The sequence below is a fragment of the Hippopotamus amphibius genome, chromosome 1 (assembly GCF_030028045.1).
Source record: "Hippopotamus amphibius kiboko isolate mHipAmp2 chromosome 1, mHipAmp2.hap2, whole genome shotgun sequence".
NCBI lineage: Eukaryota > Metazoa > Chordata > Mammalia > Artiodactyla > Hippopotamidae > Hippopotamus > Hippopotamus amphibius.
This window is the reverse complement of record NC_080186.1, coordinates 97,702,390-97,717,942: the sequence shown is the minus strand read 5'-3', so window position 1 is coordinate 97,717,942 and position 15,553 is coordinate 97,702,390.

Below are 15,553 nucleotides of genomic sequence, written 5' to 3'. Positions count from 1 at the left end.
ATGGAAAGTGATTGTGTTTGCAGAAGGCATGAAGACAGTGGAATGTGAACCTGACATTGGTGAAGCAGATATTTATCCTTGCAGAAATTGCCGCAATTCCATATGTTATTGCACAAAACAAGAACCAAGTGTTTTATGGGATCTGTGGAAGAAAAGATACCTACAAACAAATAAAATTGTGTTATGTTTTGTTACTGGCATATACACAAAAGAATTGCCTAGGATAAGACAAGCAGTACAATTGAAGGCAGGGAGAGTTGTTCCATATTTCAAAGTCATGAGAGGCTGGAGTGACAGGTTCGTGGTCATAGGGTTATGGTTAAGGCATTGTGTCCTAGTTTAGTTGGCAGGATTTTTTTTTTTCTTAGTGAAACATAAAATGATGATGTGTCTTAAATTAAATGTCTTAGAATGGATGTCCTAGAACTATCTAAACATTTTCTTTTAGAGAAACAGAATGTCAGACCTGTAAGAACCAATTCCCTCCTTTCCAAATGAGGAAACTGAGTCCCAAGAGATAAGTGGCTGGCCTGGCATCGCACCACACAGCTTGTTACAGGCAGAGGAAATGTATTTACTACAGAGGATATTATTGAGCCTTCTGGCAAAGGAATAAGAAAAGATAAAAATTACATAATGGCTTAACGGCCCAGACCTGCCTTAAAAACCCTATAATTGCTTTTTTTTTTTCCTGTTGGAAGGACGATAAACAGGTTTCGTAACTACTAATCTTTGACAACATGCTTCTGATTTATGCCCATCATCTATATCTATTTAATCCCCTTAATCACTGGCCTTGCTGGCTTCATGGTTTAAATATTTCATAGAGCATACACTCTGTGTCCCTTTTTACTTTTCTCAAGAAAATTTTAAGGCATATAAGGCAGTTTTAAAATAGATTTAGATAGCAATCTGTTATTTGATGTGACATATTTTTTTCAATACCTAAAAAACTAAGTTACTAGTGTTAGTCCGCCCCTGGAGCTGGGATAGTTAAGGAAAGCAGGTGTTCAAACTTGAAAGGGAGGATTAAACCAAGAACAGTGGTGGTATCCATCCTGTCCAACTGGTGAAAGCACAGTGGAGTAACTAGAGAGTTATTACTTCCTTCTCCTTCCTTTGTCTCCATGCTGTTATAGAAGCCAGCTCTTTGTTTACTGTCCACAGGTCCTAATATTGGTAGGAAAATATACTACAGAGTGTGAAAATAAGGAAAAAAAGTACTTTCTAGTTTTGCAGTGGAAAGCTGCAGACTCTTGTGGTGAGAATTTTATGGCCAGCAGTTGGAGTACTTTAACCAAATAAGATTCTCAAAAATTTTTTGTTTGTTTTGGTTATAATAGCTGCTACTGTTTCGATTCTTATGAAATAAGGGCATTCTGGTCACCAGTCACACTAGTCAGTTATAAATTATTCCCTATTTATAAATGAATCACTCTAAAGTTATTAGGAGGATGTAGAGACAGTATGAGAGACCCTATTCCTCTCTTCTCCCTTCTTTGAGGCTCCTTTTATCTTTGTTTCCAATGTAAGAAATGTTTGTCCTTTTTTCATAGTAAAATCTATCCATAGTGTATTTTGTTATTCATCCTTCTCATCTTTCTTTTTTGTAAACAAAAACCTTACAAGTTGTAAGCAACCAATGGCTGGTTATATTTTTAGAAAACAGGATTAGATTAATTCATTAATGGTGGCTTCAAGTTTTTCCTTATTATTATTTTTTCTTCTTTTTCTTCTTCTTCTCCTCCTCCTTCTTCTTTTTCTTTATTCTTTTGGTGGCACCACAAGGCATGTGGGCTCTTAGTTCCCTGACCAGGGATCAAACCTTCACCCCCTGCAGTGGAAGCATGGAGGAATCTTAACCACTGGACCTCCAGGGAAGTCCCAAGTTTTTCCTTATTAGCTCAAGAAAATTCACCCACCTTTGGTCCCTTTTAAACAACTGCAAGGTTGGCATGCATTTGACTTCCCACTCTAAAACAACATCCTGACAGTCATCCACATCTACATCAAATTCAAGGGACATGGCTTTGGAATCCTTTTTACAGAGGAAATGAAAGCCAGGCTTGATCAGTTTGCAAGGCCCACACCACGTGGCTGAGAAGTCAACTACTCTGAGTTTATCTTCTGCATGTTGAACGCTTCCTGAAAAGCATACTTTCTCTCCATCTGCTTCAACAGTTTGACTGCCGGGGCCTGATGAGCAACTATAAGAAAAGATGCAAGTGGGTTTAAAGCACTGGATCAAGCTTCCTGGTCTTTTCTCTACGCACGTTTTTCTCAGTTAAAATATCAGTTGTGTATACAGTTGCTTATTCAACATTATTATATAAGCATTTTCTTATGGACCCAAGAATAATTATTAATAGTTGCATACTATCTCACTGTGAATGTATCATATGTTTTTTAATTTTTTATTTCAGTTTTTTAAAAATTTATTTAATTTTTAATTTATTGGCTGCACTGGGTCTTCATTACTGTGTGTGGGCTTTCCGTAGTTGTGGAGAGTGGGAGCTACTCTTCACTGTGGTGTGCAGGCTTCTCGTGGTGGCTTCTTTTGTTGAGGAGCATGGGCTCTAGGCACTCAGGCTTCAGTAGTTGTGGCACGTGGGCTCAATAGTTGTGGCTCGTGGGCTCTAGAGCACAGGCTCAGTAGTTGTGGCCCACAGGCTTAGTTGCTCCGTGGCATGTGGGATCTTCCCGGACCAGGGATCAAACCCGTGTCCCCTCCATTGACAGGCAGATTCTTAACCACTGCACTACTAGGGAAGCCCACATTTTTTTTAAAGAAACTTATTCAGTGATTAAAGATTTAGGGTGTTTTTAAGTTTTTGCAATTGTAAGTAATACTGCAATGAACATCTTTATGAATTCATCTTTTTCCTGTGTGAAATGAGATTCACTTCTTTTAAGCTGGCTGGGTTGTTTATTTTTTTATTTTTATTTTTTTTTAACACAATGAAATGGTAATTAGTGAATTGGTGGCCTAAAAATAATAAATATGTTTAAATTGACTGTATTTAAAGAGGATTTTTTTTCCTTTTTGTAAGCATGTACGTTTACCTATCACCATTGGGGTGGACTCCTTGTCCCAGAGAATAAATGGGCATGTGTTCAGCAGCCTGGGACAAAAACTGCCCTATTGCCCTTTTCCACAGCAGGAAAAGACATTGAGGGTGGGTGAGAGAGGGAGAGTTTAGAGGACCAGCAGTGATCTCTGCCTCAAAACCTCTGCTCTGTGACCAGGAAATATAGGAATCTCTGCAAAATACTTTATGAATATCATTCTTTCTTGCCTTTCCAGTTAAATGATACATTCCATGAAGACAGAGTGAACTCCAGACCTCCATGCACCCTTCATCCTCTTGCAGTCATTATAGGACTATGTGATTGTAGTAGCCAGGAAGCCAGCACTGCCAGAATTGGGGCCAGGAGACCAAGCTCTGGCCTGGGTGGGAGTAATCCCCTCACTTGGCACCTAGTAGCTTCAAAGGATAATCTGATCCAAAAGCCTTAGGTCACACTTTCTAACACAGCTGCTGGAACACACACCCTGTAAACAGGAAATGCCTTAGGAAGTACAACCGAGTACTTATTTTTATTTTTTAAGAAACTATTAAAAAGCCTGAGCAGAGGATGACATTTATCTGGCATTATACTAAACCAGCTAGAGGTGCTCCCTGAAAAGCCTTGGTTTTACATTCTGGGCAACTGTGTGCCCACTGCTGTTTAACAGGTGCTAAAATCCCCCAATTAATCTATAACTCATTTTGCCTTGAAAAATGAGTATCTAGTCAAGGGATTTATAAGTTGCATAGTTCATTTTTGCTGTCACAGAAAATGAAAAGATTTACTAAACCCTAAACCAATATTTAGATACCTCTGTGCTTGGAATAAGGAAAATTTAGCCCTGGGAAAAAGGAAAACCATGTAAAACAGAGAATGATGAGTCTCTAACTGGCTGAATAGCATCAGGAAATACTAAAATTAAGAACTGCTTACTTCTAGAAATGACTTAGCTGTGTGGTGGCCATACAGCTCATCTACACCTTGTGCCAGCTTCCACCCCTGCCCTGGCTGTGTACCATTTGTTTCAGTCACATGGCCTCACCATCTAGGCTGTTTCACACCACAGGGCCTTTGCACATGCTCCACAACACCTGGAATGCCCCTATTCCTCTTTTCTCTCTCTTTGTCAAAGTCCTGCTCATCCTTGAAGGCTAAGATGTCATTTGATTTGGTTACAGCATGAAGACAGTATAGCGTAGCAGAGAGAGCTTGGACTTTAGAGTGAGACATAACTGGGTTTAAATCTTGGTACCATTTTTTACTAGATGGGTGACCTTGGACAAGTTAACTTGATCTCTGTGAGTATGTTTCCTCTTTAGTTAATAGAGTTAATACCTTGCTCACTGGGGTGTAGTAAATATTAAGTCATAATATATACAGTGCTTGGCATACAGTAGACACTCAATAAATGTCAACGTTCTTCTGCCATGCCCATCTTCCAAGCCTTCCTTGATTCTCTAGGCAGCATCACTTTATTTAAAACATGAGCCTGTGTCTTATCTCTGAGTCCACAGAGATGCATAGTATTCAAATAAAAGTGTTCAAGTATTCAAGTTATAGGGCGTCCAGATAGAATTTTTAATTCATTTATTTATTCAATAAATATTTATTTGATGATGTCAGAATGCAGCTCATCCTACCACTTGTGTTCTTAATGTTTTTTCTTCCTTTAGAACAGAGTTTCTCAACTTTGACACTATTGAGATTTGGGCCAGATAATTCTTTGTTGTGGGGGGCTCTCCTGTACGTTGTGGGATGTTGAGCAGCATCCCTGGCCTCTATCAACTAGAAGCTGGTACCAACTCCCCAACCAGGATGCGACAACCCCAAATGTCTCCAGACATTGACTGCCCTGTGTTGAGAAAAACTGCTCTAGAGCTTTGCTCCCTTGGCTATCCCCTCTCTCTAGGATCTGTATTCAGCCTCTATTGGCATCTTTCTCTCACAAAATGTGCTATATTCTTCAGTGTTTCAAAACAAAACAAGTCAATCAAACAGTCAATCTCTCTTCACTGTCAAGCTCTCCAAAAGCATAGCCTGCAGTCATGGTCACTTTCCACCCATTCTTCCTACTGCACTCAGGCTCCCCCAACCTCTTCATGAGATATCGTGGTCCAGGTCCTACTAATAAATGACTAAACCCTGTCTCCTCTTTCCCCTGCTCACCTTGCTTGGCCTCTGTGACATTTGATGCTCTGTAAATTCCAGGATGTCTTTCTTTCTTGTTCTTCTTTGACCCTCTTTCACAAACCCTAGCAGGGTCTCCTTTGCTTTGCCTCTTAAATTCTGTCATGCCCCAGCCATCTGTTCTTGGTCTTCTTTCTTCTCTCTCCCTGGCACAGGTTCACCTATTCTCAAGGCTTTAATTCTCATTTAAGCATTAATTCCAAAATGCTTAGTTCCAGCCCAGATTTCTCTCCTGTGGGTCTCACAGACATCTCAAAGAGAACTTATTCTCCTCATCTCCTCTTCCCAGAGTTGCTTCTCCTCCCATCTTCTCATGCCCCATCTCATCTGCCCAGTGGAGTACAGTGTGGCTTTAGGCCCTGGTGAGGCAGATGTTAGGTAGGCACTTCATTAAAAATGTAACCTAGTCTTGCAAGGCCGAGCCAGTGCCTCGGTGGCCCTCCTCACAACCCTCTGGTATTACACTAAATGAGATAACTTCCAGAAAGCACCTGGCACACAGTAGGTGCTCAATACCTGTTAGCTCCCTTTCCCTGTTATTTTCTTCTGGAAGACACACTCCAGAACATTAAGAGTTGTGTATGGGTAGTCAGTGATTTTTTTCTTATGTTCTCTAATTTTTTTCCCATTGAAAAGAAGTTATTTTTGCAACTAAAGAAAAAAGTTTTGCTAAAACACTCTTACATAGACAACTGATCATGCCACTTGCCTTTATTGGCTGTCCATTGCCCCTTGGTCAAGTCCAAACCTCTAAGCATGGCTTACAAGATGAGCTGTGATTTGGCCTTGACCTAGTTATATAACCTTAATTCAAGCTCTACCACCTCCATCCCCCACCCTCCCACACCCCCCCTTACACACTCTGGCAACTTCAAACCTCTTGCAGATCCCTGAACAAGCCAGGCTGTCACCTGTTTCTGCATAGGGTTCTCCCTCTGCTTGGTGACTGACCTATACCCTCCACCCCTTCCCTTCCATCCTGCGTCCATACACAAGTCCACACTTAGATGCGTATTCTGGGACACCTGACCTATTCTCTTTCCTCAAAACTCAGGAAGTTCAAACACATCCTTGCTGAACCCTTTTTCTTTTTCTTTCTTTTCTCTCTCTCTCTCTCTCTCTTTTTTTAGCATGCATCCTTCTCAGCTTTATTTTATCTGGCTACTGAAGTCATTTAGCCTGCTAGACAAAATTGGTTCCATTTCTTAATTTTCCATAGTGTTTCAGTGCCTTCTTGCCTATGATGGTAGTTCACGTTAATGTCTGTTGAGTTCCACTCAATTAACCTCTTTAGGAGTTCTGACGTGACTAGTTGGACACTCCGATACCGTCCTTTATTTTGTTAAAGAGAAGAGATTGGATTTAGACCCTCCTTTCCACAGGGCTGCAACAGATACTGGTGCACAAGCTTGTCCCTGAAAGTCTGGCCACCTTGATTCGTTCTTGATAAATACAAGTTGATAATAAAAAGTGTAGTGGATCCACAAACACAGTTGTGGTGGTAGTGGTTTGTGCAGTGAGCATAAGTTCTTAGTTTGTTCCAGATCACCCAGACTGTCTGTGGCTTCTGCCAGAGCCGGACACATGCACAGCCAAGACTTTGGGGCCAATCAGGTGCTTATAAATGAGAGAGAGCCAGTTGTCTAAGTTACCAGTTTATTAACAGCCAGATGGAAGAGATGCATATGGCAAGGTGTGGGGAGAGGGCTACGTGCTCCCATACCCTCTCCAAGGGTGCTCCTCTCCCCAAATCTCCATGCATTCACCAACCCGGAAGCTTCCGAACCCTTTCCTTATCTCTGAAGTCTCCAAGCTGAAAGTAAACATGCTCTGCTTTGTTTCTCTTTGCCCGTTTAGACATTTGTCAGGGCGCCTAGGGTACTTGATTATATTTATTTGTTGACTCCTCTGTCTCCCTCTAAGAGACTGCGTTACTCCTTAAGGGCAAGGACTGTGTCTTTTGTTTGGCAAATAGAAGATGCTTATTTAGATTTTATCTCACTGAGAAGCACTGTAGTAGACTTCAGGATTGGAGGAGAGAAGGGAAGTAAACCACAGTCCCTACGCCTTTCTGGGGGTTGCAATGGGATCATAGAAATGAATGTGATTAAGTGGGATAAAGAAAGAAGAAATTACAGTAAAAGTGAACACTTTATATGCTTTATCTCTTACTTAATCCATGATTTGCTTGGAAATAAGTACTATTATTTTGTAAATATGAAGAATTGAGACTTTAATGAAGTTAAATGACTTGAGCAGCTGGTAAGCTTCCAAAATCCAAGGTCCTAATCTAAACACAATAATGTACTTGATTTTACAGGTTGAATGAAGTCCTCAAAAATCTATTCTGGGGGAAATTACCATCAGGGGTCATTTAGACCGCTTACCCTACAGGAAACTTGGATTCCTGCAAAAGAAGACCCAGATGTCAGTTGATTCATCCAACTTTCCAAGGGCTGAGATCTCTGCTGCTCCTCTCAATCCATCCTCCCACCTCCAACTTTAGAAAAACATTATTAACAGAAGCTTCCCAGAGTTGCTGGAGCCACATCTGCCTGCCCTAGGGAAACTCCTGGATCTCAAGGGGCCTCAGAAGACAAGGAAAATCTGACCTGTGTGCGGTCAGGTACCTGGAAGGGATTACTGCTTGGGGCACAGTTAGAGCAATAAGCCCTGTTGATGCAGATTTGGCGGCTCTACTGAAGATGTCCGTCTTAGGTTACCCGGTAACCCAAGGTGGAATCTGTGCTTCCTCCTCCTCAGGCCTTCTTCCTAAAGCACTGGCTGCAAGCCCACGTGGAGACCTACCTCCTGATAGCTTTGTTAATGGCTTTAGAGTTTGATTGAGATCAGGTAGCCTCCAAGCTGGCACCAACACCCATTATACTCTCCAAAGATAAGGAAACCAAACATTAGCTAGCTGGTGGCAAACAGTACCATAAACGCGCCCCATGCTTTCCTCCCCTCACCCCTTCAAAGGAGCAGCAAAATGCCACTCCTGGCCTTATTTGGGTAGGGAAGTAAAGAACTGAATATAACCTCCCGTGGACTATTCAAGGTGGCTTTAGTCCAGAGAGGTTCTCCTACAGAGAAAGTTTCATTTCCCCTGGAATCAAGTGCCTGCCTTCCTTCCTCCAAGGATTCTCCAAATAACTTCACCTGTCTGAGCCCCTTCACTCTCTGGCCCCGGATTATACATTCACTTACGAGGTACTGAGAACTCTAATCCTTACGTGTAGATATAGGATGCAGTTTAGAGAGTATTTTCTAGCCCCTTTATGTATATGTTTTGTGTCTTGGGTACACAAGTAGTTTATATCCCCTTGGGACCAGACAACCTGTTTCTTCAGTGTTGCCTGGGGTGGTCCTCTGACCAGCAGCCTGAGAATCACTCCAAGCTTGGTTAGAAATGCAGACTCACAGGCCCCACCCCAGACGCGCTGAATCAGAATCTGCATTTTAACAAGATCCTCAGGTGATTTACATGCACCTTAAAGTCTGAGAAGCTCTGGGCTAGAATCTTGGTTACTGACACGCAGACTCTTCCATGATGCCAGCATGGTGGTCGATATGCAGGGCAGGGGCAGTTTTCTATGTCCGCCCCCTCCCTCACCCCCCAAAATCCTCCAGTGTGGACAATTCTGCTGATCCTTTTTGTATGGTTTTGTACATACTGTATTTTTTTTTTTCAGTGCCCTGCGTAGATATTTTTATTAATAGTAAATAGTAACAAGAAAAAGAAACTTTACTGAGCATTCATGTGCTAGGTGATTTATGTGTGTTATTTTCTTAATCATTACTGTGTTAGTTTGCTAGGGTTGCTAACAAAGTACCATAGATTGGGTGGCTTAAACAACAGAAATTAATTTTCCCGCAGTTCTGCTGGCCAGAAGTCCAAGATCAAGGTGCCGGCAGGTTTGGTTTCTACTGAGACGTCTTCCGCCTTGCAGATGGTTGTCTTCTTGCTGTATCCTCATGTGATCTTTCCCCTGTGTGTGCCTCTGTCTGGTGTCTCTCTCGGTGTGTTCAAACTTCCTCTTCCATAAATCAGATTGGATTAGGGCCTATCCTAATGGCTTCATTTTAACGTAATTACTTCTTTAAAGACCTTATCTCCAAATACAGTTACATTCTGAGGTACTGGGAGTTAGGACATCAATAAATGTATTTTGAAGGGATACAATTGAGCCCATAACAACCATAAAGTGGCTAACTATCATCATCCCCATTTTATAGATAAAGGAACAGAGGCTTAAAAAAGTTTATTAACTTGGTTAAGGCCACATGCCTGGTACTGATAGAGCCAGGACTGGGCCTTTTTGTTTACTCATGAGTTTACTCATTTATTTAGCAAATATTTATTGGATATCTACTATGTCCTGTGCATTGTAATAAGTGATAGGGATACAGAAATCCTGGTTCCTGCTCTCATAAACCTTACATTTTTATGGACTATTTTTTATTCTGGAGTCCCTCTGCTTGCCCTCTCAACTGCTATAGATTCATTTTTGTTTAACTCAACACCATTATTTATTGCCAAATTAAAGAAAATAATATAATAATCTTGCAAGCAAAACCAGGCTCTGACCTTTGGGACTGTATTTGTTTTGGTCAGTCCTGGCCATTTCCTAGGTTGACCAACTCATCACAGTTTGCCTGGAACTTGGGCTTTCCTGGTTTTAGCACTGAAAGTCTTGCATCCCAGGAACTTTGGTCCCAGACAAACCATCATAATTGGTCTCCCTAATATTTTCTGACTTGTGCTTTGATAGGACAGAGGATGAGGAAGGAGCAGACATCACATAGATAGAGCCCAAATTTCAGAATCAAAATAAACTGATGGGGCAATGAAGCCTCAGTTTCACCCAGGCCTCTCTTCTTGCTGAGGCAGAACTAAGAGGTCAGCCTACTGCCCGCACGGATGGGAATTGAATCAGGGGTTAATGGAGCATCTGCAGCACCGGCTATTCTCGATGTAAGCATGAACACTGTCAGTGAACAAAATAATCTCTCTAGGTTCCTCAGTTGAGGATTCAGGAATTCCTGAGTTCCAAATATCCAACTGTCCTTCCTTAGATAATCTCAGTTTCAGGTAACAACAGGTGAGAGACTAACCGCGGGGGCACCTAGCAGCCATCTTCAGGAGCAGGAGTCGCCCTGTGCTCTGTAACGCTAGAGCCCTTGGAATGTGAAGAAAGAGCTTTTGCAAGGCAGCCAAATCCTACTGCATAATTGATGACCTCAGCAAAGCCCTGGCGACCTGCTCTGGTACTTCTCTGGTGCTGATGCATTTCTACTGCCCACTGTCTCTGAGATGCAGCTTCTGGCGAGCTCCTGCCTGTGGAAATGGCAGGATTCTCAGGGGCAGAGGTGCCAAGCACCCTGTAATCCAGCCTCTGCTTGTTGTCATTCATTAGCGCTCAAGGCTTCAATGAAGGCGTCAGAGAATAAGGAATAGTCAGGGAGCCTAATCATTAGTTAAATCTATGGAAACTCCTAAATAAGAAATTTAGCTTTTTAACAACAACAAAAATAGCCAAAAGGTATGCTATTTTATCTGTTCTCTCACCAAATTCAAGTTGATGTATGGAATTGGCACCCATACATTCTCCTGGCAGAATGGCCTGTCACAAAAACAAGAGTCCTCCATAAACTTTCTGATTTCAGGGAAAGGGGATTCCTTAGCCATATTTAGTTCCTAATTATGCTTTTTGTATTCCGAGCTATTCAAGGAGTTAACTGACACATGTTTCACTAAGAATATGTGTGCAATTATGGTATAATAAAAAAATATATTCAGTCTTTGTCTTGGATTCCTGGCATGGAATTCCTAAAACCCTTGGAATTTCCTGATAGGAGCATCTTTTGTTATTTATAAAAAGCCCCTTTTGATCACACCTGAGGTTTTGCGAATGAAATGACCGAGGGTGGGATACCTAGACAGCTTCAAGACGGAGATTTGTCACCAGAAGGACCAAATTTTCAGCCTCACTCTCTGATCCCCAGAGGGGAAAGGGGCCTGGAGATGAATTAGAAAAACAAGAGGACCAGGGAGCTTCCAGGTGGGTGCACACACGGATGTGCTTGGGAGGGTGCTGTATCCCGAGAGGACATAAAAACTCCCTGTGATCCCCCCCACCCCCCACCTCATAGCGTGTCTTACGTATTTCTTCCATGTGGCGGTTATTGAGTTATATCCTTTATAATAAACCGGTAAACAGAGTGTTTTCCTGAATTCTATGAGTCATTCTAGCCAATTATGGAGCCTGAGAGGGGTGGTTGTGGTAACCCTCAAATTTACAGTTAGCCAAGCAGAGGTGTGGGTAGCCTGAGCACCTCATTTGTGTCTGGCGTCTGAAGTGGAGGCAGACGTGTGGGACACGAGCTCCAGGAGGAGGTGACAGAATTCATTAAACAGTTGGTATTACAGCCAATGAATAAAACATAAATACATTTTAAAAAATGTCCATTAAAAATGTTATGCCCATCTTTTCCAAACCTTTCTCAACTAGGTCATAGCAAAAAAAAAAAAAAAAAAAAAAAATTGGTGGTGTTGGAGAATTGGAGCACGGATGTGAAAAACTCCCACACCTCTGATGTTAGAAGCAGTGTCAGAAAACAGCAATAAACATACTAAGTACCAAGGAGAAGACACAAAAATAATAGATGGTTGGGACTTCCCTGGTGGTCCAGTGGGTAAGTCTCTGGGGTCCCATTGCAGGGGGCCCAGTTTTGATCCCTGGTTGGGGAACTAGATCCCACATGAATGCCACAACTAAGAGTTCACATGCCACAACTAAGAGTCCATAGCCTCAACTAAAGATCCCTTGTGCTGCAGCTAAGACCTGGCACAGCCAAAATAAATAAACATTTAAAAAAAAAATAGATGGTCATTCAGAGCTTACAATCAATTGGGAGTTTGGATGCACATGAAAAAAGGCACAATTCAAAGTCACTTTGGTAGTGTCCAACGAGTGAATGGCTGCATCTCCTTGATTTGACCTTGAAGTCTCTTTCAACTTTGATATATATATACATATATATATATATTCTAAGGTGCATTGATTGTAGGTTTGTAAGAGAAGAGAAAGAAGCAAGAGATAGCTCTTATCTCCACATGGCCTCAGAGGCCTTCAGTTTCAGACCCTGCTTCCAAGAGGGTCTGGCTCCTTGACCAACTGCAACGCTGGCAAGGCAGCAAGGGCCAGGTGTCAGCCATCGTTAACTCACACTGTTTTTGAGTCCCCATGCCAAAATGAAGGTTAGGTTGGCAAACTTCTGCAAGTCTTCTGGGAAATTAAAAAGCTTCCTCATACCACACGCTCAGGACATAACACTCAGCAGTTTCTCCTCTGACATTTTATGCTTTGTTTTTATTTTTTTCCAGTGGAAGAAACACCACAGAGTCTCCTCCTGTAGCCGAGAAAAGGTTTTTTTTTTTTATATTTCTTGCTAATCAGAACCTTCCAGGGAAACATCTGAATTCCTACCTCCCACAAGTGCACTTGTGGCTTCAAAAGTGCTAAAAAGCAAGAGACTCTGAGACTTCTGAGTGGGTAGTACAGTTGCCTGTGCACCCAAGGGTGATTTGAAGACCACTGGGAAGGCCTCCTGGCGAGAAGTACCTCCCCATCTCAGAGAAGGATTCCTTCCTGTGGGACCTGAGGCATTTCCATACTCAGAGGCCCTTGAAAGTGATAGTAGCTTAGAATCCTAGAATCGCTGAGGTAGAAGGGAGCTTAGGAATGATTTACCCCATCCCCATCATCATTTCACAGTTCCGAGATAGGACTGGATTTTCCTGAGGTCTTGTACCCAGGAGAGTGGCCAAGCCAGGCTCTTTCTAAATATTACCAGAACTCATTCAGCAACATCAGGCTACCTCCTTAATCCATGAGCCGAGAATCATTTGCTAACTATGAACGTGACCTTTGGGAGGATGACTGTAAGGGAGAGTAGCCTGGAGGGGCTGAGGTGTCAGGAAGAAGGAGGGCCCAAGAAGATGAGGGGACACCAGCCACAATTCTTGCATCTCCCCTGGAAATATGGAGGGAGGCTGAACACTGCCTCACAGCTCCTGGCTTTTCTGCCCAGGGGCAGGTGCAGTGAGAAACTAACCACGTTGCTCTGGAGGTTTGTCTTGTCTGTGCAGCTGCCATAACGAGGTACCACAGGCTGGGTGGTTTAAACCACAGAAGCATATTTTCTCCAAGTTCTGGAGGCTGCAAGTCCAAGAACAAGGTGTCAGAAAATTTGCTTTCTGGTGAGGCCTCTCTTCCTGGTTTGCCAGGGACAGAGAGAGGGAGAGAGGAAGGAAGAGACAGAGAGAGGGAGGGAAAAAGGAAGGGGAGAGAGAGAGAGAGAGAGATGTACCTATCCCTTCTTTTGTTTATAAGGATACAGTCCTATTGGCTTAGGGCCCCACCCTTTTGACCTCATTTAAACTTAATTACCTCCTTAAAGGCCCTACCTCCAAATACAGTCAAAAGGAGGGATAAGGCTTCAACACATGAATTTTGAGAGGACACAGTTCAGTCCCCAGCGGGGTTATCATTTTCCCCTGGGGAGGTAAGCCATTCTCTTGGCCATGATGAGACTTTTTGCAAGAACTAGATTTGCCATTCCAGGTGCTTCTACTCTCAGTGGACAGATTTTGCAGCTTCATGGGACACAAAATGTTACGCACCCCCCTCAGGAAGCTACCCCAGCCGTGCTGCCCTTTGGGGAGTCTCTTCTCTGCACCCACAACACCTGCAGAGAGAGCCTATCTCTTATCCCATGCATGTGTCTGTCTCTAGCACCCTGCTCAGTGCCCTTAACCTTTAGATATTTGATACGTTTGAGGGGTGAACAAAGTGGCCTCCTAAAACTGTCGGCACCAAGGCAGACATAGAGTGAAGCTAAGGAAGCCTAAGCGTCAGGGCCCCTTACGTGCAAGCATGAGGACCTATCTAGCAATTTCAAAGTCACAATTTAGTATTCTTTTCCTTAAAGAGACTGCAAATTCCTCCCCCTCCCCACCGCCCCCCCAAAAAAACCAAAAACCAAAAAACCATAATAACAACTATATAAATTCTGGAAAACCTGGGTGCGTCCCTGGCTTGCTGAGGTAGGGTGTGTTTAATACTATGTATTACATCTGCTGTATTTAATATTTCTTCCTTACCCTGTTTGCCTCTGGAGAGGAGGGAAGTAGCTCAAATACATTTCTCTTTCCTGAGGCTATTTTTAAGAGATACAATCTTGTCACTAAGCCATCTAATTATTATTAAAATTTTTAAATTTTTATTTTTATACAATTTTGAAGGTGACACTCCACTCCCCACATTGTATCTTTGTAGCCTATCTCATACCTAATAGTTTGTACCTCCCACTCTCCACCCCTCTATTTCCCCTCCCTTCCCCCTCCCCACTGGTAACCACTAGTTTGTTCTCTATATCTGTGAGTCTACTAGGCCATCTTTTGATCAAAGGAAACAAAATTACTGGAGCTTTGTGCCTGGCATCGTGGAATATACTGACTTCCAAAAATCATTAACTAGAGACAAAATAAAATGCCCAAGTGTGATTCCAGGAGAGTTTTCTTCCCACCAACTATTAGTTAGAGCCTTTACAGAAAGGGGAAGCACAGCCATGGAGGGCAGACCTCGAACCCTGAGCTCCTTTAGGAGCTTAGTCATCTGCCTGGGCACTCGGCTTCAGAGGGTGGCATCCTCATAGCCACTCAGTCAAAAGTCCAGCCAACCTGACCTCTCATTACAGTCTCACATTAGCCCACTTCTCTCTCTGTCTCCACTATCACTGCCTTGCTCTTGCCTGGTTATTGCACTAACTGGTCTTCTTCCTTCCGCTCTTGCCCTCTTCAATTCATCCTTCACACGATAGCCAGAGGGACCTTTTCAACAAATCCAAGCTGATCACATAGCTCTCATGCTCAAATCCCTCAGCGGCTCCCTGTTATATTCAAGATAAAGCTCAGACTCCGTGGGGTTATGTACAAAGTTCTCAGGACCTGGCTGCTGTTTACCTTTCCCTCCTGTCTTCCCATACCTCACTGGCATTTCAGGGCTCATCACATTGAGTTACTTGTAATTCCTGGAAAGGTGCGGAGCTCGCTTCACCATCTGGGCTTTGCCTGCACCCACAGCCCGCTCTGCCTAGAGGCTTCCCTTCTACTTTGCCTTACTCATCTCCTCCACTTTCAGTTTAGAGTAGGGCTATCCACAGGACTATTACATGAGTCACATATTTATTTAATTATAAAATTTCTAGGAGCTTTAAAAGTAAAGAGCACATG